Here is a 25325-nt window from a genome sequence, read left to right on the forward strand (position 1 = left end):
TTAGGGAGGGCTGTTTCCTCCTATTCAATTAGTTCATATTTAAGCTTTGAACAAGTCCATTCTACCTGAATCCGGAGGAAAATATGAAAACCATCTTAAATTGAAGCTCACCCAATCTCTGAGGCCATTCTTGACTGGTATAAATGACATAATTCTCAGTATTCTGTCATTTGCACTAAAGACAACAGCAGCAGCCTCATGGATCCACAGTTGATAATTTTATCTCTCTGCTTTTCATTGAAACCTGCTGAGCACATACATATCTCCAGTATGTCACATCTCCAATAAAGGCCATCAAAGATGACCTTTAAACCCAGAAAGGGTTTTATACTCCTTTATATTGCATTTTTTAAATATGACATAGACAATGCTGATCACAGAGGTATCCAGCAAGTTTCATTTCATGCAGTGATTTGTATCAATTGCAACTTTTACTTAGACTAAAATTAGGCAATGAACTAGCACTTACTCGCTTGACATAGCTTCAATATTCCTGGTAAATGTTGAACAGCAGGACTCAGGCTACTTGCAGTTAGCCAGAAGGTCTCTTCTTTGTTCTCACATCTGACTAATCTGGGTTTGATGTCAAGGGAAATCATTTAAGTTACTCAACATTAGACAGAGAGAGCCTATTTTAAGTAGAGGTAAGTGGGAGAATTCAATCTGATGGCAGTTGAATGCTATTAAATGCTATAACCTGCATCACAGGGAAATCCAAAGAGTGTTTCAGTCTGAAAAGCAATGATAAATTTTTACTCTAAATTGTCACAAATTACGAAAGAAACCATCGTTAATTATGAATTAACCATAGTTGATATGAATATATGGGATGCTAGCTCAGGATGTTAGCAATTCCAGTCAAATCCACCAAGAATTTACAGCTCCTCTCAATTTAGTGCCATTGGCAAACTTAATTAATATTCCTTCAAGTCCTGCATCCAGGTCATTAATGAAGATATTGAAAAGAACTGGGCCCAAGATGGAGCCCTGTGGAGTCCCACTAGTGACAAGTCTCCTGTCTGATGTCACCTCATTCATTATAACTCTTTGTGCCCAATCTGTGAGCCAGTTGCTCACCCATCACAGAACATGGTTATTCAGCTGTGTGCTGGACATTTTGTCCTGAAGGATACTGTGAGAGACAGTATCAAAAGCTTTGCTGACGTCCAAAAAGATTACATCTACTGACCCTCTCACTTCTAAATTGTCATTATGAGGAAGAGAACATAGGAATAGAGGCAGTCTGAGTGCAGAAGAAAGAAACTAGTAACTTTGAGAAGAAAATTTCTTGCCTTTACCATTCAAAAGCTCCATATTTGTAACTGAGATGAAAGAAAAAAGTCCTTTAGGAATGAGAATTAAAGTCTAGCTCACCTCCATCATAGAAGGACTGCTAGCACCATGCATGGCACCATCTACTGTTTCCATTTCCAGCATAATTCACAATGCTTTGTGGTAGTCTGACAAGATCAAGAAGAAGGTGGATTATCCCAGTGATGATGTGTGAATGGTGGCTTTGATCTGAAATATCCATGCTCCTAGGTTTTTCCTCCCTATTTTCCTCATGCATTTAATGTTTGAAGAGAATAATCCATTGGGTTCATAACCAGATGAGGATAGTTATTCTTTTGCATAGGAAAGTGTTGCTTAGCTGCTTTCAGACAGGAGCATTCCTTATTTCCTCAATAATGCAAAATCCAACCTCTTTACTGTACAGTTTCATTCTGTTTTTCTGGGCTGACTGTATCCCTGGTTATTTTATCTTTCATTTTCATTCAGAATCTTCAATCACGATGGGAAAAAAAAATTTAGATACCACCATCTCCACCCATCCCACCACTGCCCCAATCCCATGTGAAGGACTCCAAGGAAACATGCTATCATTTTCTGGAATCACAGAGAACCCCTGAACTGCTTCTTTCTGTACCTAGGTTATTTTAACCCTAGAAGCTAAGTTTTCTTAAAAAAAAAAAAAGTAAACAAACAGACAAAACCACAAGAAGGCTATTTATTCAGTGAATTAAGTGTGCAGATGCTAAGCACAACTCTCAGAGAAACTGGAGTTTCCATCAGGCTGGTTTCCATGGAGGTACTAGAGCTATTACAACCTTACTTAGTCCTGTAAGTCCTCCCGTGCTTCTGCTTGTCTAGCAACAAAGCCAAGTATTGCTCCACAGCTCCAGCAATTTTCTGCACACTTAGAGCCAAACTGAGCTGGACCAGTGTCCTCCATCCCAGCTAAGGTCTCTCACCTCTCCCTTTAGCAGCTATTATTATTGTAAATCCAAGTGTGCACTTGTGTTCTCTACTAAGTACCCAGGCATTTTGTTCCAGGAAATTTATTACTGTCACCTTGTCTTCTCTGCCATAAACTGTAGCCTCCATTATACTCCTCATGCATGTATATGGACATGGGTAGTTTTTGTCCTGTTTTGCATACTCAATAAAAGACATGTTACTAATATTCTGCATATGTGGGGTCACCTCCTTTCTCCACAGAACCTTAAAGGCACTGAGTACTTCTACATGACTTCTGCAGGCTACTGTAAAACTCTACCAGCTGTAGTTGTTTACCAGACAATTGGATGACTTACTAAAATGAGATCATTAACACATGGTTACTTTACACTTCTTCATTTTACCATCTCAGTATAGGATCAACATTATGATCCTCCAGGCTGAAAAGCATCATGTTACGTGCACCTGTCACTATTTAGAGTAATAGTACTGTCATCACATTCAAAAGGAATTTAATTCTTCAGCTATGTGAAATTACCATTCCTTTCACTCAACTGTCTCAGACTGTACAGTCACTTCTGAAGAACACATCTAGCTTCATTTGATGAGAACTGCTTGTGCCTTTTCCTCTGTCTGTACAGTCATGCCCCAAGACACCCAGGTCCATATGTCCTAAGAGCAACTGGTTTGAGGAAATATCAACCTCAGCTTCCTTACCTCCTGGTGCTAACAAGAATTCTAATGTTGTTTATTTTTGACACTTTATCTTACAATCACTTTCAATTGGAAAATTTCTGATAACTTACCTTTTCCATAAAACATATTACAGACTTCCAATAGATAATCCATTTTACATTAATATACATTTATTTATTTTGCTTTGGTCTCAAAAAGTGAAATTTGGTTCTTTAATGCAATTTAAACCATCTGCATTTAATATCATGTTCACTCACCAGAACCTAATGAGCTTTTCTACCTTCTGATCTATGCATTGATTCCACCAGCTCCTACAGCTTTGTTCACTTCTGCATTTTCTCCCCCATTATTCATAGTAGCGACTAAGAATGTATAATCAGGCCTTCTTTGACATTGGAATATATTAAATTCTTTTTTTATTTAAATGATGAAGCAGAAGAAAGTCTTGAACACATTGTGTTTGCCATAAAAATCTGTATTGTGATTCACATCATTCTTGAGAAGCTCTTGCACTGCAAATACTACCCATGTACTTGCATAATACCTACCACAGTCTAGCCACAGACTTGATTCATGCTGTGAGTAAAGACAAGACACTCATGTCCTCCACATTGGCTATGAAGGCAGAAAGATAGAAAGATACCTTGCTAGTTTTTGCAGTAGGAGTGCATCTCCTTTGCAAAGAAAGCTCACGTGCAGGTTCTTTCTATCCAGGTTAAAAACTCTGTGCTCATTTGCAAGGACTTCAGGTGAAACCTGGTCCTGCTGATACAGTCTCAGACTAATTCATTCATGTATCCTGGTCCCAGAAGGATGAGCAAGCTCCTTATATAGATTCCTCAGAGGTATACAATTCCTCTGAGAGAAGTTTATAGGCAGGACAAAATAGAATCTGTCTCTCTCAGGGTCTGTGATCCTCTTCAGCCAGAACACAGGGACTCAAATGGAGATCAGTATTGATCACAGCATAAGACATCTCAAGAAAGCTAGGTGGGATACTTCACACTCCCTCTTTGGTCTAACACATCTTTCACAGTCCTTGTAGTAGATGTTGCTCTCACAAGGTTGAACTCATGGTCAATGAAGGGCAGAATCACACAGCTATTAGTGGGAGAAGGTTCTTCTCAAAGCAACCGGCCCACCTCCAGGATGGTTCAGTCCTGAATCTCAAGGATGATGGACAATTGAGACCCAAAGGATCAAACTGGAAACTCAGTTCATCAGTCTAATGGATACTCAAAATCACATCTCTCTCTGCTCTAAAGGTGCCAATCATCCTTTTCTCTCAATTTTATGTGGTTTTAACATAATTAATTTAAACTCAATTGTTCCCAGTTTACTCTTAGCTTGAAGTGTGGTGCTGTTCCCCCTTCAGAGCTCAATAAGGGCTATTGTGTTCAAAAGACTGGATGTTTCTGCACATTCATCTGCGAAAAAGACAACACCACCTGTCTCTTCAAATTTTGCCTCCATGAATCCCCAAAAGTCTTTAGCAACGTAATATTGACATGGCTGACCTTGCCCCACTTCTCTGGATTGGTCTCTAAGGATCTTCTCTTCTTGGCTATTTCACATTGTTACAATCATATAATAAAATGCAGGAAGCTCATGTTGACAAAAGCCATGACAAGACTTCTAAGATGGGTGTTCTAGTGTGGGAGTTGTTCAAATAGAAGGGACAGCAAAAAAAATTTGAAGAATTTGTCCCACAACACCCCATGAATGTCACTCATTATTATGGCACTAACTTGTCTTTCAGTAGCTGTGAGAAAATAGTGTTAAAAGATACTAAAAAACTCTGAATGCAGGTGTTGACTCAATAATGGAATTAAAAATTACTATAGATGTGTATTTAGTGACAGACAAAATGCTGTTATCTGTCCCTACGGCTCGACTTGGTGGCTGTGGCACATGAGAAGGCACAAGCAGAAGTGAGGAAACAAAAAATGTTTTCACTGTAGACGAGGTTGGTACATTCTGCACTGGGTCTGCTGAAGGCACCAAATGTCTTAGCAGGGGATGAATGGGGATATATTTTCAAAGCCACTACATTTGGCAAACTGGAAAGCTAAGTTTACACAATCAAAGCTGCCTGAAGCATAGTAGCAGATGGCGTTGCAGACAGATGCTAGGGAAAAAATGTTATTTTCTGCAAACATACATAAGCACTGAAAAGCTGTTTAGATGAAAAGGTTACTCCCTCATGTACCAGTTGCTAGCTGCTTTTTCAAAAAGAGAGGCACAAACTTAAACTTTTCTCTTTCCTTGACAAATGGATAAGACAAAACAAAACCATGCTTTAGTTTATGCACTAAGGTATTAAGAGAGAAAAATGAACAACTTGGTTTTGAGTTCTGTTTCAGTTTCTGTCTCTCTCTTTTTAACCTTAAAGTATTGTACTAGGAAAAAACACTGGCTTCTCAAGTTTTCCCAGTGCTGGCTTATGCCTTTCTTGAAGATTGCCAAGTATATGAAAACAAACAGATTAGAACTGGAACATTATAGAATATTTCTTATTCTAGGTAGCAACCCAGTCTGCTACAGAACTTTATTTACATTAGAGCTGTTTATTATCTCCTGAAACAAATCTTGCAAAAATAAAAGTTTTCCACAGAATGAAACTCAAAATGCCTTCAGCCCAAAGTATCAATTTTTTTAAAGTTGAAACACTTGAATGATACCATATTTTAAATATATAATTATGTTAATGTGGTGTGTATTTCAAATTTGCTATTAACATACAGCATACAAAAGTGTATACTCTTTTTAATTGGAAATGAAGTTTAAGCAAATTTATTTTCCTACATTCTTAATGAAATCCCTGTGAAATACTTCTGCTTTAACAGTCTCCATTTTCTAATAGTTCCATAGAGTTGTCTACTGAACAAGATGAATATTTCATTGTAATGTCATGGTTATTTTTCACAACCTTATTTAAAGGCATCTACTCTTCTCTTCATTTCCCCTCTTCTCCCTTCCACCCAAAAAAAGAAAAAAAAACACCACACAAACTCAAGCAGAGAATATAAGAGAAGAAACTGAATTAACATTATCTTATGCTGCTATCCAACCTCTATTCAGGAAGCAGATGATGTTTAAAACTAATTCTTCCCATGAAATACATCTCTGAGCTTGAGAAGAAATCACTGCTGTTTTTAACAACCATGTCTTTAAGTACTCCTATAACTGGAGACTACGCTTGCAACTGGAGATTACAATGTTTTATAGGAAAGGCATGAAAATATGGGCCCCTCACTTTTAAGGTCTTAAGGGAGCAAGCTTTCCCCTCTTGTTCTTACCCTGTGTAAGCAATCAGTTATTGGCTAAAGGCTGCTCAGTGACAAAAAGCCATCATGCATGTTTTAGTTTTGTTTTTCAAGTTTGTTGTTTTAAAACAATGATGAGAATACTGTCAAGTTCTTTCGGTGTGTTGCTGATTTTAATACAAACTGAAGTAGTACAGCTGAGTTTTCCATGAAGTAACTAAACAATTTAATTATAAAATGTATTAATTGTATTTTCTAGTCACACTAATCAGGAGAGATAAAGTAAAAAGTTTCAACAAGCTTAATACACTTTTCTGAAAGACCAGGGACAATAGCTCCTCTCATTAGTAAAAGCTATCACCACTTGAGACATTAAGCTTTTTGCTACAGCAGAAAAATCAGCCTGACCTTCACATTCATCTAATCTATTGGTATATTTTAGTAGTTTTCTTGCAAATACCTTTGCAAAAAGGAAATTTATGGCAGTTTCAAAATATGTGGGGAGTTTTAAATTGCCATTCCATCAATCAGTGACTCTTACTCTGCTAGAAACTGATCTTAAATCTTTCAAGGGTAAACCTCATTAAGCAATGGTCAAGAAGACTGAATCCCAGTACTATTTAGCAGAGAAATTCTTGAGATCTACTCATTCTAGGAGAGAAGCAAACTGTCTGGTTGATATGGGAAAGATAATTCAGAAGTATAAAAGTCATTTTTAGATCGAGTGACTTATCCATGTCAAAAGTACAGTTCTTGAGAAGAGCTATGAATTAAATAAGAAAAACCATAAATTCAGTGTGAAAATATCAATATGCCTTTATGTTTATTTCTCTTAAGCAGCAGATCAGAAGCATACTTTAAGGTACATATTTTAGCAATTCTATGACAGATGTTTGGTTTTCACAGCCCAAGCATATGGCTTACATTTAAAATAAAGCAGGTGTGCATCATGCACAGACTCATTACACTGCAAAGCAAAACCAGCATGTTCCTCTACACAGAATTACCAAAGTCATCATCCTTGAACTAGATCTGGCTACTTAATAGTGTTCATTAGTTGGAAACAGTTCCCAGAGCAGTCTACTAAGGCAATTTCCAAAACACCTTGTCCTAGATTGGGATGGAAAATTAGGACATGTGCAAACAAAAAATGCAACAACTTTTTCTGTTCTCAGAATAAAAACTGAAACAAACGCCCTTGAATTTTCTTATACATGACATAAAAACACAATAGAAATATAATAATCAAAAAAATAAGAAAACAAGAGCTTTTTTGACCATGAACTGTTGTGTACTGAACAGTTCCTTCTGTTAGTTCTATCAAATAGAGAGCCTCAGCATAACCAGTCTACCTCTGACTCTTTCTCAGTGCGAGGATTAGAAGGAAGAGTAAAGAAAAGTATGTTTAAATGTATTGAATGTATTGTATTAATAAAGGTCATTAAGTCACTTCAGTCTTGGTAGCACAGTTTTTTTGCTTTCAGGGAACCTCTCTAAGAGCAATCTCCACTCTGAGCAACCCTTCTCGAAGTGCAAAAGAAAACCTTGCAGTTTCTAAGGCTAACATGAGTGCTCACTTCCAAAGTATCCACGTCTTGATGCTCTTAGAGCACAACTCATGTAGGACAAGGAGCAAGTTTTCAGAGTAAATGTGGTAAGAACAAGTCGTATGCTGAAAGGCACACTCATAAAATGCTACCTAAAACATGAGTTTTCATGTTAGCAGATGTGGTAGAAGTGTGGGACATCTTCTCTAACCTACAAAATACATTCTAAGAATACATAATGTGAAACTCCCTTCTCTCCTTTCTGCCTTGTCCTTGCAACCACAGGGTTGTGATGTAGACAGAACTCTACCAAACATAGGACATCTTGTACCAATTAAGTCTCCCTAGTTCCACTTGGACTATCACTTTCCGTAAAAAAAAGGTACAGATCTCCTGCAGCCTTATGAATGTCTCAGGTGTCTCAGGGCATCTCAAATGGTACTAGGCACTGATGCAAGAGAAACTGAATAATGCCTCATGATTTGCAAGCTAAAAATCTCAAACGTATAATAAAAATGCTTTCTTGAAGGAACATCATCCTCAAGTTTTGGTTCCTCTCACCAAATGGTTCATACTTTCACCTATATCAGTGTTTCTTGGCCAGGAATTAAAAAAATCCTCCATTTCTAAGTCCTTTGGGGACTGAATTTCTAGTACAGACTTGAGAAGTCTTAGAGCAGCTCTTTCCAAATAATACACAGCTGCAACTGTGCCAAAGGACTACCAGCCTGTACCCAACAGAATACAGAAACACCCAAGAGGGGCTTCCTTTCCTTTAAGCCAAAAGGGCAGTATTTCAAATTTTATAATGCTGGTTGCAACCAGAAATAGCATTGCCAGCTTCCATGAGAAGCCAAGCCAAATATCAGCAGCTTGAATTATGGAACAAAAATTACAAGAGAGTGAAAGTGTAACTGAAGGTTCCCTGATATTCTAAATAGATCCCTAGAAACAGGAAAAAAACATTGCTAGTAGTACAAGGAAATCACAGTAAAATAAGTGCCCCAGAATTTACTCCTGGAACCTTTATCTTCACAAAATTATGTGTTGCTGATAGGACAGCTTTTGTGGTGGATCCTCTTTGCTCTAGATTCAGTTGTTAAATAGAGAATTAATTTATTTAGGAATTGTAATCAATGGTAAATAAAAGTATAGTAAATGATAGCCTCGAGTTCACAAAAAAAAGAATAGTATTTTTTCAGATAAAGACCCTACTCAGCAAACCAGTAAAACATTTTTTTAACATGAATAATCATTTGAGCTGTATTTATATAAAATATGTGTTCTAGTGATTAATGTAATGTACAAGTCTACCTGTATACCCCAATAAGCCAAACTTTTGGGATAGTAATGGACTGTGTTTAATGTAGGACTAATTTTCCAGATCACATTTGCACTGTATCCTTCCTGCAATAGTGAATTATGAAAGCATTTAGTTCGATATTTTGAAATTCATTTGCTCATGCCAAGCAGCATTGTGAATAAAGATAATATTAATCAAATATCCATTCATTCAAGTGGCAGCCTGTCAAGACAGATAGAGTTCATGGCTATATTTTTTTGCTGAATGTGCATACATATTCTTATGATTTCATCAGAGATGTCAAATTACGTCAGCTTTAAAATTTTGAGTATATCCTGGCTTCAAGCTGCCAGAATCAGAGCTCTCATTCTTCCTCCTTCATGCTGCTTTGTCAGCTTTATTACATCATCTGCTTCAGGTTTGTTTGTCATCAGTAGGAAGAGATTGGCATATCTTCCTTCTTTAGTAGTTCATTCAAAAGAGAAATGGAATGTACACAGAGAAATAAATGTGATCATTAATTACTTTCTAAATTCCTCTAAGATATGATGCTTGCTTAAGCTTTGACTGAGGAAAAAAACATTATTTGCCTATAGTAGTATAGTTACCTCCCTCAGTTTTCCTGTCAATATGCCAATCTGTCATTTGAAAAAAACATTTAGAAAGTCTGCTTACATATAGTTTACAAGCCAATTTTATATTAGACTTTCCTGTCTGTTAACTGAAATGATGACTTGGAATTTTAGGCATTTCTTCAACAAAGGTAGAGTGTGTACAACAATACTTTCAGTAACCAGAGACTCTGATGACCAGTATCAAAAAAAAAAATAATCTGGAATAAAATCCTGACCCAGCTCTTATGTACCCGTGTTATGAGGTCAAGTGCCTCATACTAAATGGTCTGAAGGTAGCTGCTTAAAAACATGAATGAAAGGTCATTTTTCTTCCTGGTGTCGGGTTGTCAGAAAATACAGCAACACTCATCTCTGACTGGGGATTGGACCTGACATAGCCTGACCATTCACACTGTGAATTTACAGAGTAGGCACGAAAAACTGCACATGTAACATGGCAGAGAAAACTCACTGCAGCAACAAAATGCTGAATACTTAAAATGTTAGTACTAATGGGAATTTTCTGAGTGCAAGTATTGACTCAGGCTTTAGCAGAAGGAATATTTTAATGTGTTGCAAATGTTCAGCCTAAATAAGGCAGTAAGAATCAGTCTAGAACACAGATAAAGTTAAAAACCCCCTAATTTTATCAAAACCAATGATACTGGAGAAAGTAATTGTAAGTTATTTCTTAGAGGTCATCCTTTATTAATATCCACACACCATATTCCATTAGAACAACCACTTTCACAATTACACATAAAATATACTCCATATTTCTGCCTACAAACTGCTCCTGACTGTTTGTGTTCTGTTCATTTCTTTCCCTTTCTTGAAACATGACCTTTTAGTCAATGTATTCGTGAGTGCAAACACATCATAATTTCACTGTGAAATATTTTTGGTTGTGGTTGTTTAGAAAGATTCATGTCTAAGATCCGTGCTTGGGCAAGAAACTCAGTTTGGATGTACAAAGCAGGAAACAAACAAAAGCTAAGAAAAAGGTGGGGGGAGGCAGCCTTACTCTGAGCAAGGTGGGAGGACCCTGGGGGTTGAAATTGGTTGTGCAGGGCAGATGAACCCAATTGGGTGACCAGGAATGGTCAGAATTGGTGGTACTCTCAGAGCCAAGACATTTCTACTCTGTGAAATATCTAGAAAACTTACCCTTCAACGTACCTTTAAACTGTTGTAAGTCATGATTTGAGTTGTATGTTATAGGAAGTAGGAACCATTACAACCAGTGGAGGATGAGCCTCACAAAAAGCTAGAATCTAGATTAAAAAAAGAGAGTTTATGACCTTTGGAAGAAGGTGCAGGCAACTCAGGAGGACTACAAGGGTGTTGTGAGATTATGCAGTGAGAAAATGAGGAGGAACAAATCCCAGCTAGAACTTAATCTTGCTACTGCTGTAAAGGACAATAAAAAATGTTTCTATTAACACATTAGAAACAAAAGGAGGGCTAAGGAGACCTCCATCCTATATCAGAAGCAAAGGGAAAACATGGTGACAAACGGTGAGGAAAATGCTGAGATACTTCATGCCTTCTTTTCCTCAGTCCTCAATAACAAGAACAATTGCTTTTCAGATACCCAGCACCTTGAGATGGAAGACACAGGCAGGAAAGCTGATCTGAACTGATTGAAGGGATATCCCATACTACATGACATTGTGCTTAGCAATAAATTTTGGAGAACTGAGGAGGAAGTGATAGGTGTTTCAAGCTATGTCGCCTGCCTTCCCAAGTAACCGTTATGTACACTGAGGTCCTGTTCTCCAGGAACTGGATAGACATCTGCATACCACTGGGAAACACAGAACAAATCACTTTGCTTGTGCACGCAGCTTTCCTTCATTTATTAAGCTGTCTTGGTCTTGAACCACCAGTCGTTTGCACTTTTGTCCTTCTGGTCATCTTACCCGCCTGACAAAGGAGTGAACAAGGGACTGGATGGGGATTCAGTTGCCAGCCAAGGTCAGCTGACCACCACTCTCATAAGCCTATTTTTAAACAGAGCAAAACAAATAAATAAACCTCTTCTCTTTGTTGTGTTTCTCACCATGCTTAAATAAATGCCATGAACTGGAAGGGAGTAGCTAAAAGATTCTTGTTTCCATGTGTGGTGATGAATAAACACTTTCAACACTCTGCCTACTGACATGAAACTCCATTCAACAACAAAATCCAGGCTCAGTAATGCCATATGTGAGCGTTCAAAATCCATTTGAATCAGCCACAGTACCGTCAGATCACGAGCTACCTATGATTTCCTCTGGATAAACCACTGTTTGAGTAACCTCTTAAAGCTGTTGTTTGTAATTTAGAATGAAAACAAATCACCCTGAAGAACACAGTCTGCTCAAGCATCCCCAGGAAAGCACAGAAGGATGTCTCTCTCCATCTGTGGGTACTACTGCCCTTCAGAGATGACACACAGAACACATCAGAAGGCACCAAGGGGTGTCTGGAAGGCGGTGCTTTGCCTCATGTTTGGGAAAGGAGGTACAGGAGGAGAAACACATGCAGCCTGTCCTTGATAGGTCCATCTGAGAAATCTTTAGTAGCTTGTCCCCCTCACTAGGCTTCTCCTCCCTGCCCAAGGCCTCTTGTTTTCGCTGTCCAAGATTGTACTTGGTCTTTTCTCCTTCCAGACAAGTATTACCACTGGCATGATTCCAGTCCTGGCCATCATTTCCTTATTGAATTTTTAGTAGGAACATTTATATTCAAAAGAAAAAGAAGTCAATAAACAAAAAATATCAAATAAAAAAACCTCCTCACAGATTCACAGAAGGATTTGCAGTCAGATCCTGTCTCTCTCACTGTGTTTCCCATCTATGTAGGGACTGTACTGGCAAGAGACTTTCAGAGCTACCCTTGCTGGGACATCTTCTCTCCACACACACTGCTGAAGAGCATCAGAATTGTAGCAGTGGACCTTCAGTGAGAGCAAGCCTACCTCACTCTTCTGTTCCTTGCACGGGTTAAAATGTGTCAAAAACAAAGAGCAAAATTTTGCTTCATTTGTACCTAGTTGTCCTTTCCATTGAACAGGCAAATCAGATCACTGAACCTATATGAGGAAAAACAGTTATCACTGAAGACTAAGTTTCAGGCCATGTAGAACAGAAAATGTGGTGTTCCTTTGAATTAGGGCAAGGAGAAAGCTTGGTAGGGAATTTATCAGAGATAGCAAAAAGGCATTACTAGCAAGAAAAAGCCAGGTATAGGACACAGTGTAAAGGAGAACAGAAATCTATACAGTGTCACCTCGTCACTATGTGCTATAAAATTTTCTGTTCAAAAAGCATTGCAAAAGGCAAAACACAAATTAGCAAGACATTGACAAAGTATCTTCTAAAAGCTGATGTTCAAAAATAGTTCAACTCCAAATTTAGCTGGCTTGTGTTGCAATGCTTAGAAGCATAAAACCCTGAAGGTGATGAAGAACTTAGGAGTTTAGTGTCAGTGGAGTCAGTACAAGCAAAAATGTATAACGGTGCTCAAGCACATTTTTGAGTCAGAAAAAGACTTCCAGGCCAAGCTGGTCTTCTGTAGGGGTGATTTAACCATCTCAGTAGTTGGGCACTGACCCTGTTTTCTCAGAATAAATCCTCCTGTTGAGCAGGTCACTCATAACCACATCTCAGACACATTCATGTACCTTGTTATCCACTTGTAAAAATGTGCTAGCACAGTTTCCATAAGACTTGCCTCACACTGTGATCACACATATCTCTCATCTTACACAACTGCTTTTCTACATTGATATTACTGTGACAGAAAATGGGACACTGGGTCCAGAAGGGAGTCTCGTCCTAAAACAGTTATAATGTTACCAGCATCCAAACCCGTAAACATTCCACAGAGTTCATATCAATCAGAATGAAAGGCTTTTACTTACTTCTGTTAGAAATTGTTTTGGTTAATTCTTATGTACTATTGATTTTATCACTATTGATTTTATCCCTTGCTGTTATCTGTTTTACTACAGTGTGAGTAACTGAGCACAGGACTTTGCATCTTAGTAATCTTTTTCCCTAAGAGAGAGTTCTACCTTTTATGGATTCTTTTAGCAAATCAGATTTTGTTGTCTGATTTTGTCACTTCAGCCCATGTCCCTTTTTTCTTTCAGTGGCTGTGCTTAACATGCTTGTGCTAGATTCTGTAAACCAGCACTGCCAATTTCATCCCTTGTCAGTCTGGATCACGACCTCTCCTGCCTGCACTCTGCTCCTGAAATGGCATTTGTGGTTGAGATTACAATTTAAGATATTTATCCCCAACTGGACTCTATTCTCATTTCCCAGGAATCATTTTCTTCCCACTGTGTTTATAAGCCTGAAATATAGTTGAGGACTTTCAGGCCACCAAACAGATTTAAGTTTAATTGTTTCATGAAATAGAGTTGGTCTCTTGAGAAAACACTGTCAGAAACCCTACCTGTGATATTAAACAAGGATATGGGTGGGAGATTCAGAAACACAACTGTAATATTATCTCAGTTTTAGTATAAGTAATTGTTAGCCAAAGGAGGAAAATTTATACTGCCTTCAGAGCACAACTATGTAGTACGAGAGGAGGTGGACTCTTTGTTAGACACCTAATTTCAGCAGCTCTTTCTAAAATGGTCTATTTCCTATGTTTTATTTTTTTACTGAAATTCTTTAGAATTCATCCAAACTGCTTGCTGCTATCATTCCTCACTCTACCAGAGATTGAGCTCAGCACCACCTGCAAGAACTTCAGATATGAAGATTCTCCTCAGCTCCCCATATTTCTAGTTCTGCATTAAATCACCGACACCTAAAGTCTCCCTGGGATGTTCATTTACACAGGCATGGTTGTCACAGAGATGACTTTGGCATAATTTTCCAGAGCACTCTGTATTGCTCCATGAAGACAAGAGACATAAGATGTCTCCTTTATCCTTCACTCTGATTCTAGCAATGCTAGAAACTACTCCTAGGTCACAGAGCACATCTCCCATGAAGACAGACACCTTTCCCCATGAAGCAAGAATGCAGAACCAGTCAGATGTGTGTGCATCCAGTCTTTAACAGTGATGATCACAAGGATATATCCTGGTTAGCAAGGGCTCTCCTCATAAAACCACACTGAGTTTGGTACCTCATTTTTGACATTTTGTCCTTTTTTGTGTCTAAGAAGGAACTCCAGGAGGGAGATATCAATGCTTCCTGAATATTAAGAAGAGTTGCCTGCCTAACACAGGGCTTTTGAACATAAATGTTCTGTTTATAAATGTTTTCAATCATCACAATCCCTTACCTACATGTTTTTCTCTCACCAACAGTCCCTGATACACACTGTAACAGCCCAGTTAGTTTAAGCTGAATAAAAGGTATAGCAAATTATTTTGCACAAGCAAATGCTGGGATACCTTAGGGTAAGTAATTCATGGAGACAATTGTGTGTCAGGAGTCTGTTATGTGAATTTCTAGCTTTCCACATAAGTTATTCTAGTACAGCGTTTCATCCATGCATACCTGGCAGTTTGCTAGACTAATCTCAGATTGAGACACTGTAAACTGCATAAAAATAGGACATGATTTCCACATGGGGGACTAAGTTGTGACAGAACATGGACTGGCAACAAGCTAAATATGAATGCAGAGTTTAGCTCAAAAATGCACATGATAAACATTCCCTGAAACAGACTGTGGTACAGGAAAAAGGCTCAAACCATGTTTAATCTTCTCTATTTATTTTTCTTTTCTCTCCTCCCTGTAGCTTAGCAGCAGTTCACTGCAGAAGCCATGTGTTCATGGGAGATCAAATTATAGGTCCATTTATTCTGACTTTTAAACCTGACTAAAGGGGCCACAGAGAGAAGCAAAAGATGTTGAGACGCAGGTTGCACATGCAACAATAGGTATCCACCTATGTAGAGGACACTCCTGACACTTAGTTTTACCAGAAAACGATCTCTGTAAATTCCTGTTATAAAATCTTCATGGAGAGTAAGTATTTGAGCTTCAAAATATTCTGCGCCTTCCTCCTTCTGATTGTCTGATATCACCTACAGTCATCACCATTTCAGATCCAGCCTTCTGCTCTGACTCTTCTTATGATCATCTGCTTTTCTGTCTGGAGTCCCAAACAATCCTTCTGGTAAAATTACCTACTGTGAGAGAAAAATCTACCTGATACCTTTTCCTACACCCTGGATGTGTCTCAGCACTCTTGCAATCTGCACCATTTGACAAGCGTATACCAGGTCAAATGACCTCCAGAAAGGGCAGAGAATGAGGAAAATGTGCTGTTACAGCTCTATCTGAAAACAGCCTGGCAGCTCTGGAAAGTGGAAAGCAGACTCATTATCCTCAAAATTGGACTCACATGCTATCTTCTGCCCTCTTCCATTAGCATCAGGAATATTCCCTGGTTTTGGCTCAGGAATCAGCCATCCAAACAGAGACAGCCCCTTTCAGTACAGGAGAAAGAAAGGTGACCCTAATACTTATTATTTGAAAGAGGGTGCAGCTATTTAAGCATGATATGTAGGCCACTGATCATAAATTACAGTTTAACCACATCTGGCAAGTCAAATCATACTACTCAGTTTTGCAGCAACCTGTTTCTTAGTTAATATTTTTCTATTAGGTGATCCTTTGGAAATTCTGATTAAATGTAGGAGTTGCCACTTGGAATATACTACAGTATCTTTTGCAGAGGAAACACCTTTCACTCTTCCTGATCATCAGTGTTAATCATAACTATTTTGTTAAAATCAGGATTCATTTTATATAAAGATTTTTTAACAAGCTTCCCGGCCTTAGGTGTCTTACTTCATGTCATTCAGTGTTGGATAGAAACACAAAAACACATGCTTTCTTACAGCTTGTTTTTGCATAAAGAAGGGCAAAACTTGATTTTTCTTTCTCTAAACATTATTGTTTACCATTCATTTCTTATTTCTGAGCTGTAATCTGCTGCCTTCTTCAGTGTTTTTAATGCCTTGCTAGGGGACTGATAAATTGGTCTATGGAGTTTTCTCAAGCCTTGAGTGTCTGGCAGGTGCTTGAATAAATTAAGAGTTAAAAAAACAGACAAGGGAAAGAGTTTTAAGTAACCTGCCTAAAAAATCCATGTCCTCTTTCTCACTTCTCACTGCTTTTGTGCTTCTGATGATAAAAATTTGTGAGTTTTTCAGTTATCCATAGAGTCGTCTGGGGAAAAGAGAGCAGACAGTGTCTATTTCTAGTGGGAAAGGAAACTGGAAGAAAATAATTTAAAAGAAAAGACCAAAATAAATATTTCAGGCTTACTTTTTCTAAATAAAGAAAGGACATCACGACTGAGACACGATGTCCATTTAAACCTTGTTAAAATTTGAAATATTCAAAATAAACTGCATTTGCAAAGATATTCCTTGTGATGTACACCCACAACAACATCCAGCAGCAAAGAGAGCCTCCAAGTTGTTGAGAGGGGCCTTTTATCCATACTCTCTTGAGAGCAGAAATGGGAGGGGTGGGGTCCAAATGTACACAGCCTGTTACAGACATGGCACCATAGTGGCTGTGTGGCCTGTGGTCCTGATATGTGATGAATGGAGAGCAGAGACATTAGAAATCACAGGCAAGAATCATTCCTTCAGCACTCGACCCAGAGCTTGACTAGATGTGTTCTGGACACATTTACTAATAATTGACTTTATTGCCACACTGCAAAACCTCACTACTTCCTCCAAAATTCACTTTTGGCTGACTTGATCCAAAACCAGGCTGACTCTCCTCTGAGATAAACCCTATGTGGAAGGGCCATGCACCATTCACAGTATCATAGAATGGTTTAGTTTGGAAAATACTTTTAAGATCATCAAGTCCAATTGTTAACCCAGCACTGTGTAACCCACCACTATATAAGACAACACATTAACTGCAAAAGGTATTTTAAAAATGTCTGAAATTCCAGTTCTCAATCTTTTTGGTATCTTTCCTTTCTTCCTCCAAAATAAGTAATGCTGCTGAAAGGGTTACTTACAGAGAGCTCAAATATTGTTTTAAACAATATATGCTATGGCTGACTACACATACAGGGCCTCTAACAGAAAGAAAAAAACAAACAACCTTTCAGGAAAATTACAAGGAGAAAAACTGTGAGAATCATTTTTTTCTTTGACTAATGAAGTAAGTACTCTGACAGGAGAGTTGTGTGCTATATTTATTCCAGGAGTGCTGAGTTATCTTCTTTAATACATGAGGCGGAGGGGAAGGCAGATAGGAGATAATGCTGGAAATGGTAATAGCATGTGGAGTCAAATGACAGCTGAGCTCTTGGTGCATATTCCTCCTGGATCAGCTTGGAGCCCGTCGTGGGTCTGCCTCTCAGGGACAGGGACAAGGAAAGTCATGAGCCCCCCTTGAAATGTAGTAAATTGGAAAGAGACATGCTTAAGCTTTTCAGAAATATATGAAGTCATATGTTTCCTCTGCATTGAAAATCACCACGTGTCCCAAAGAAATATAAGCACTTTTGGTTCCATGGGACACTGGTTGTTTTTCATTTACTTGGTGCTTTTAGGTCTGGGACACCAAGACAATGGAGAACAGAGACACAGGGCCCTCAACAGAAGCCCTGTCTGCCTCTCTAATCACAGAATATGCCGAGTTGAAAGGGAACCACAAGAATCATCAAGTCCAACTCCTAGCTCTGCACAGGAACATCCCCAAGAGTCTAACCATGTGCTCGAGAGTATCATCCAAATGCTTCTTGAACTCTGTCAGATGTGGTGCTGTGACTGCTTTCCTGGGGAGTCTGTTCCAGTGCCCAACCACCCTCTGGGTGAAGAACCTTTTTCTAATATCCAACCAAACCTCCCCTGGCACAACATCAGACCATTCCCTCAGGTCCTGTCACTGTTCAGTAGAGAAGAAATCAGGGTCTGCCCCTCCTCTTTTCCTCACAAGGAGGTCATAGACTGCCATGAGGTCTCCTCTCAGTCTCCTCCAGGCTGAACAGACCAAGTGACCTCAGCTACTTCTTATAGGGTCTGTGACCATCTTCGTTGCCTTCCTTTGGACACTCTCTAACAGTTTAATGTCTTTTTATATCATGGTACCCAAAACTGCACACAATATTCAAGGTGAGGCCTTGCCAGTGCAGAGCACAGCAGGACAATCCCCAGGCTGCGATGTTTTGCCTGATGCCCCCCAGGACATGGTTGGCCCTCCTGGCTGCCAGGGCACTGCTGACTCATTCAATTTGCCGTCAACCACGACCCTCACGTCTCTTCCTATGGTACTGCTTTCCAGCATCTCATTCTGCAGTCTGTACAGCCAGGGTTGCCCCATCCCAGGTGCAGAATCCAGCACTTTCCCTTGTTGAACTTCCTATGGTTGGTGATTGCCCAGTCCTCTAATTTGTCAAGGTCTCTCTGCAGGGCCTCCTTGCCTTTGAGGGAGTCAACAGCTCCGCCCAATTTTGTATCATCTGCAAACTTGCTCAATATCCCTTCCAATCCTGTGTCCAAGTCATTTATGAAGATGTTGAAGAGCACAGGGCCCAAGATGGAGCCCTAAAGAACCCCACTAGTGACAGGTCTCCAATCTGATGTTACCCCATTCACTGTTACCCTCTGTGCTCAACCTGTGAGCCAATTGCTCACCCACCACATGATGTGTTTATCCAGCTGTGTGGTGGACATTTTGTCCAGAAGGATTCTGTGAGAGACAGTTGTGATAGACTGAAATGTTGTCAATGTCTTAAACATTGTCAAAATCATAGAAAGACTTTTTGTCAAACTGCAAAGAAGCAACTGCCTGTCTGTGACCACCAAAGCATCCTCCCTCCTCAATATGCTTCCTGACCAGAATTTGGACTGTGATGGGAACTTGAGATATGACTATTGTCTAATTATCTCAGCTCTAAGGAGAAGTAAACAGGGCTCAGCATGTGGCAGGGGAGAAGGGTTTGGCACGTATGATGGCCAAATCTTTGCACACCCAACAGAAGGAATGACACCCCCTCTCTGGGACAACCACATACATATGGGACATTCACTTGAGAGGCAGATAAGAAGGGGTCATAAACTACCAAAGACCCCCAAAGTATCCCCTAGACTCATTCCTGAGCCCTTCTACCAGCAGAGCACTGCACACGATCCAAGTGATGCAAAAAATCCAGTCTGTTGCAAGAGACTGCAAAGCTTCTCTCCCTGGGGGAGGTGCCTGAGCATCTTGTGAACATATATTAATCCATTGGACTCTATATTTTCTGAGACCGTCACCATTGAGAAGACCAGAAGAAGAGGACCCATGGGATGCCACAAGGTTCCACGGAGTGGTGATATACTTTTTATTTAGTCTCTCTCTGTGATTTTCTTTCTCTCCCCACTCCCCTTTTCCCTATTTCTTTCTCTCTCTCAATGCCTCGCATTTACTGTTAAATAAAATCCATACAATTGACTTTGGTATATGGTCTCGTTTGCACCTTAATTCGGGCAGAGGTATTTCTAATAATTTTAATAACCGGATCATAACAGCAGTATCAAAAGCTTTACTGAAATCCAAAAAGATTACATCAACAGGCTTCTATCGATCAGCTAGGTGGGTTATTCTGTCATGAAAGGAAATCAGATTTGATAAGCAGGATTTTCCTTTCATGAAACCATGCTGGATGTGATCAATGACTGTGATCAATGTCTTTCTGGTGTTTTTCAATACTTCCCAGAATATTGTTCTCCATAACTTTACCAGGCACTGAAGTGAGACTGAGAAGCCTGTAGTTTCCAGGGTCCTCCTTCTTGCCCTTCTTGAAAACTGGGACAATGTTCACCAGCTTCCAGTCAACCAGTACCTCTCCAGATTCCCAAGACTACTCAAAAATCATCAAGAGATGTTTTGAGATTCCATCAACCAGATCTTTGAGGATTCTGGAATAGACCCCATCAGATCCCATAGATTTATAGGGATCCAGCTGGAGCAACAGATCCTGCACAATTAAAAGTTTGAATGGGAGTTGATCATTCTCCAGTCATGGTCCTCCAGCTCAGGGCACTAAAACCCCCTTCGTCCATCATCCATGTTGAAGACAGAGGCAAAGAAAGCATTAAATATGTCTGCCTTGTCTCTATCTCTGTCCCTGTTGGAAGAGACCTTGAAGATCATCTAGTTTCAAACCCCCCACCATGGGCAAGGGATACCACAAGGCTTAATCATTCAAGTCTCTCTCAGACATCCTGAAACACCATGGTTGTCTTTGCAGGCATGCTGAAGACATGCTCCTGCAATGTAGATGAAATCTACATGGTATAGCTGAATTATTCAGGAAAAAAATATGCCTGAAAGGGGAAAAATGTAAAAAGCGAGTGTCAGATCACAGTGTGTGAGGTCTATATTGTTGATGGCCCTCAATGGCTGGAAGAATAAGGGAAATAAGGGAATTGGGTAAGGGATGTTTTCTTCCTGCCGGACTAACCTACATCCTGTAGCCAAGGGTTAGCAAGGGGTCTTATATGTTGGCTGCCTCATGTCCAAAACTAGTTCTTGTCTGGGATCATTATATCTATACCTATGGATACCACATGCTACCAGAGCCAAAACAGCAGTATACTGGGTGGAGGGCAGTGGAGAATCAGATTATCTTTGGCAGTGTGGCAATCTAAATAGTTATACAACAGTCAGAGTAACATTGGTTGTGTAAAAAAGGTTGAAGGTTTTTCTCCACAGATAAATTCCTTGAATCATCCAAGCTCCAAAATTATCTCATGGAAAAGAGGAGAAATTGGTCTATTTTTTGAGAACAATGCTGCACCAGCAAGCGAATGGTCTAGGAAGGTAACATAATGCTTCTTTTTATCAGCAATTTTATTCTCAGCTGGTCTCTAGCCACAGGCAAATAGAAAATGTCTTCTCCTCAGTCACAGTGATTGTCCTAAAGGGCTTTTGAACCCTCCCACACTTCCCTCCTCCACAGAACTCAACTGACCTCAACAACTGCTCTGCAGAGACATTGTATGAACCATCCCACACCATCCTGCCATTTTTCCAGGCGTTCTCTTCATCTGTCACATACTGCCTCATTATTGGAAACTTTAAATGTCCTTTCTGGTTTCAAGGTCAGCTTTTCCTCTACAGTGCTATTTCTGAGAGTTGTTTGTTCCATGAATAGCATCCTCGTTTTCAAACAATAGACTCATATCAGGACAATGCATGATCCTACAGAGAAGGTGGATTTATTTATCAGCGAAGAGATACACATTAAGCCTCCTCACATTACTTATAGCCAGGAAGACAGATTACTGGGGCTGTAGGAGAGGAACAGCTCTTCTGAAAGAAAATGAAGCTCCAACTAATTTGTTCTAGGCTACTAAGAAAGCCAAGGAAGCAATTCTCAGTTTGTTATAAGACAAATTCCTCCCACTCATTTACAATATAATTCCTCTATTATGCATCCTTTCAAAAGGTTTTGTTCTAAGAAATCCCATGACAAAGATACAAGAAGAGATATTGTATGATGTTTCTAATGACTTAATTTTCTGAGAACATCAGCATTTTTTCTTAGAGCAATTTGTGCTTTTTCCTTCAGATTTCTAGCCCCAGCCTATGGCTAAAACACAGCAAATTCATCCAGGGCCCACAATTCTGTCTTCCCTCTGATTTATGAGGTGTCCCTCAGCAATTCTAGCAGAAGGACCAGGGGAAATCCTACCTCCCAACTGGTTGTATGCAGAGTTGACTGAGGTCTTTTGATAAATTCTTCTTCCAAATCTTAGTCTTGTCTGGACAGAGTTGCCCATCCTTGGTGTGAGTGAAAACAGACAATCCCTATGCAAGGTTTCTGAGTTTGGGAAATAGGTTTGTTTGTGAGATATGTGGTGATTGGAAATGGAAATTGCTGAAATGATCACATTGTGTGAACTTACTGGAAGCCTCACCGCATAATCTAGATTTTTCTTCCAAAGAAAAGCTCTGCTCCTGCAATTACTCAGACAGCATGTCTGCAGAACTGCACAAAGAGAGAATAAAAAATAAACCTTAAAAGAAACCTAAGTTGTAAATTATGGAGATTCATATTTGCATTCGAATAGAGTGGCATGTGTACGATAAAACCTGTCTTCCATCATCTTTCCGAAGAAATTGGATTGCGTGTGACTGCACCCCCTGCTGCACCATACAGGAGCACTGCTGTGATTCTACTGATCTCTGAAGCGCCAGCCCTTCTGCAACTTTCTTTATGGATTTCTAAATCTATAAAATGATCTCTACATGGAACTGCACAAACTTGTTTTCAGGCTGAAGTGACAATCAGAAAAATAAAATGGCAGGGAAGCTGACTCTGAAGAGTGCTAAATATTCCCTTCTTCTCATAGGGTCCAATTTTTATTTAAAGATGCTTTAAAGAGAGTAGCTCCCCTCACTTTAAAGATGTATTCCAATCTGACAACATTGGGATAATGGAGACTGAGGCCCATATGACTTAATAAGTGTTGAAGGACTCATTACCTCCCAGGCAGCCCTTAGCCATTTGGATAGTCAATCCCATAGAACAAGTACCTTGTTGGATCACCTAGAAGGAGAGGGGCAACTTTCCTCGGCATCCCACAGATTACTTGCAGCATTGTGCTGCAATGATTTGGCTGAGGAGGGTAAGATAGAAGCTTTACATTCACAGAGTAGAAATGCCTTTCAGAAATATATAAAACATGAAAACAAGGCACATCCCTTCAAATATGTGTTAAAGATTTGCTTATCCAAATTGGATTTTTCCAGAGTTTAGAACTCAGTCCTTTTTAATGAGTGTTTTAATATGATCAATTGGTTGCTCCATGCATCTGACAGATAACTGAATTCATAAGGCGTTGTTCTTATTCCCGTATTTTGAGCTAAAGAATGATGAATAACAAATAACAAACTTCTTGCCTGTGGATAAGTAGGCAGCTTCACACTAAATCTGTATGAAACCAGCTATTGCACAAATGCTGCACAAAGAGTACCATATTCTCTTCTTGTTTGCAAATAGAAAGCTGCAAAATATCATTAACCTTGGTAGCTATCAGGCATTTAAGTGAAGTTGTTATAAACTCTACTTTAGGTTTGCCAATGCAGTAAAAAGTTTCAAAAGTTGAAAATTAACTATTGGTAGTGATTTTATCAGCTTTAGTTCAGAAAAAAATATATGCTAACACATGCTTAACTTCAAGCCTCCTGACCTCTGGGCCATGCTCAACTGCACGATGCTAAACTTGCCAACATTCCCTTTTCATTTCTCTGAATTTTAAGTCAGGCTTGGGAACAATGTTATCAATAAGGTTAGAACACTCAACAGGAAAATCTGAGAGAGCAGAGACAGTCTAGACACCAGCTGCTGCTCAGAAAGCTTTTCTTCTGGACAAGTTTTCTACATAACCTCTGATAAAATGAGAGATTGTATTTTGTATGATCCAAACTTCTTACATCTTTCTTATAGTAACACAATAATAACTGAATTACTTGGTTTTGCTCTTTTCTTAAAACACAAACATTCTGATATACTATTTCAAATATCACAGTATTGCCTTTTTCAAGTAGCCCTTCCTGTGTTGATAACAATCTTAGATTTTGCTTTCTAGCACAATTGCTGTTGCACCACATACAGTGGCAACTTGTTATCCCTGACTCAAGAGACATCAGCTTCCTTTTTTTTCTTTTTGTATTCTAATCCACCACTGAATCACTGTTGCACTCCTGAAAAAAAGAAAGTAATTTCATATTTGTTCTACAATTATCAATCACTGTGTGGAATAAAAAAGCAAGAAAAAAATGTAAGAGGTGAAAGTTATATGTTATATAACCTTATATCTAGAAATCACATATTTATATTCTTATATTGAATTTTATAGAGTTATGTGGGAATCAGCCAATATAAAGAAGATACAACTTAATGTCAAAAGAGTCATTATGGTCAACTGCCTAAGAAGAAGCATGCAGTTATTACTTCCTAGGATTAATACCTAAAACCATCTTCACTAAATCATTTTTGAGAGCTTTATTCTCATATATGCAAGAATAAGCAGGCAGGTTTCATGCTCTTTTTCTATACCAGATTCCTTTGGGATACTCAAAAGCTTTGGATTTGCCTTACATCCTATTGTATGTAAAGTGATCAACAGGGACCTCACAGGCTTCTCCTGCAAGTCACGGGATTATTTGCTGCACCTTAGCCTTAGTGGAAGGTGAGAAGATAAAAACCCTTGAGCATCCCAAACGAGGGCACAGCACATATGTTCATTTCATCTCTTCAACTGCCTGACAGAGTTTCTTCACACATGACAGCAACCAGAAGAGTCTTCAGCACAGCAAACTTCCTCTAGTCCATCCACATACTCTTAGGCCAGAGATAGTATAGAGAATGACAGAGAGATGTATGACTATATTACCTGTGAGAATGCTCTCTTACATTGTCAGAACAACAACAACAAAAAGCGATATGGGGAACCAAATGCTGGCACAAAATGATTATTTACATGCCTTCCTTCTTTATCATGGTTTCTCTACTCCCCCTTGAGAACTTCATGAAGACCACTCTCAGCAGCTGGCAGTTTTCACTGATGGGAGTTGGACGATCAGAAGTATTTGTGGTATTGACAAATGTTTAAAGCTCTACTTTCTCAGCTAGAGCTTGAGCATAGAATAGAGCTGAACTATGACTGTTT

The 25325-nt window shown here is 39.2% G+C and overlaps 1 protein-coding gene across 1 annotated transcript in view; it reads right to left on the reverse strand.

Annotated features, from left to right (window-relative positions):
* Positions 1-1752: 1752 nt before the first annotated feature.
* Positions 1753-25325, reverse strand: part of RAB9A (RAB9A, member RAS oncogene family) — a 394770-nt gene continuing 371197 nt past the window's right edge. Inside the window, exon 3 of the transcript XR_007905820.1 lies at positions 1753-1762. The gene's annotated coding sequence lies outside the window, so the exon portion shown is untranslated. The remainder of the gene's footprint in view (positions 1763-25325) is intronic.

The sequence above is a fragment of the Manacus candei genome, unplaced genomic scaffold, assembly GCF_025592945.1.
Source record: "Manacus candei isolate 608988 ecotype Guabito, Panama unplaced genomic scaffold, ASM2559294v1 h1tg000041l, whole genome shotgun sequence".
Lineage (NCBI taxonomy): Eukaryota > Metazoa > Chordata > Aves > Passeriformes > Pipridae > Manacus > Manacus candei.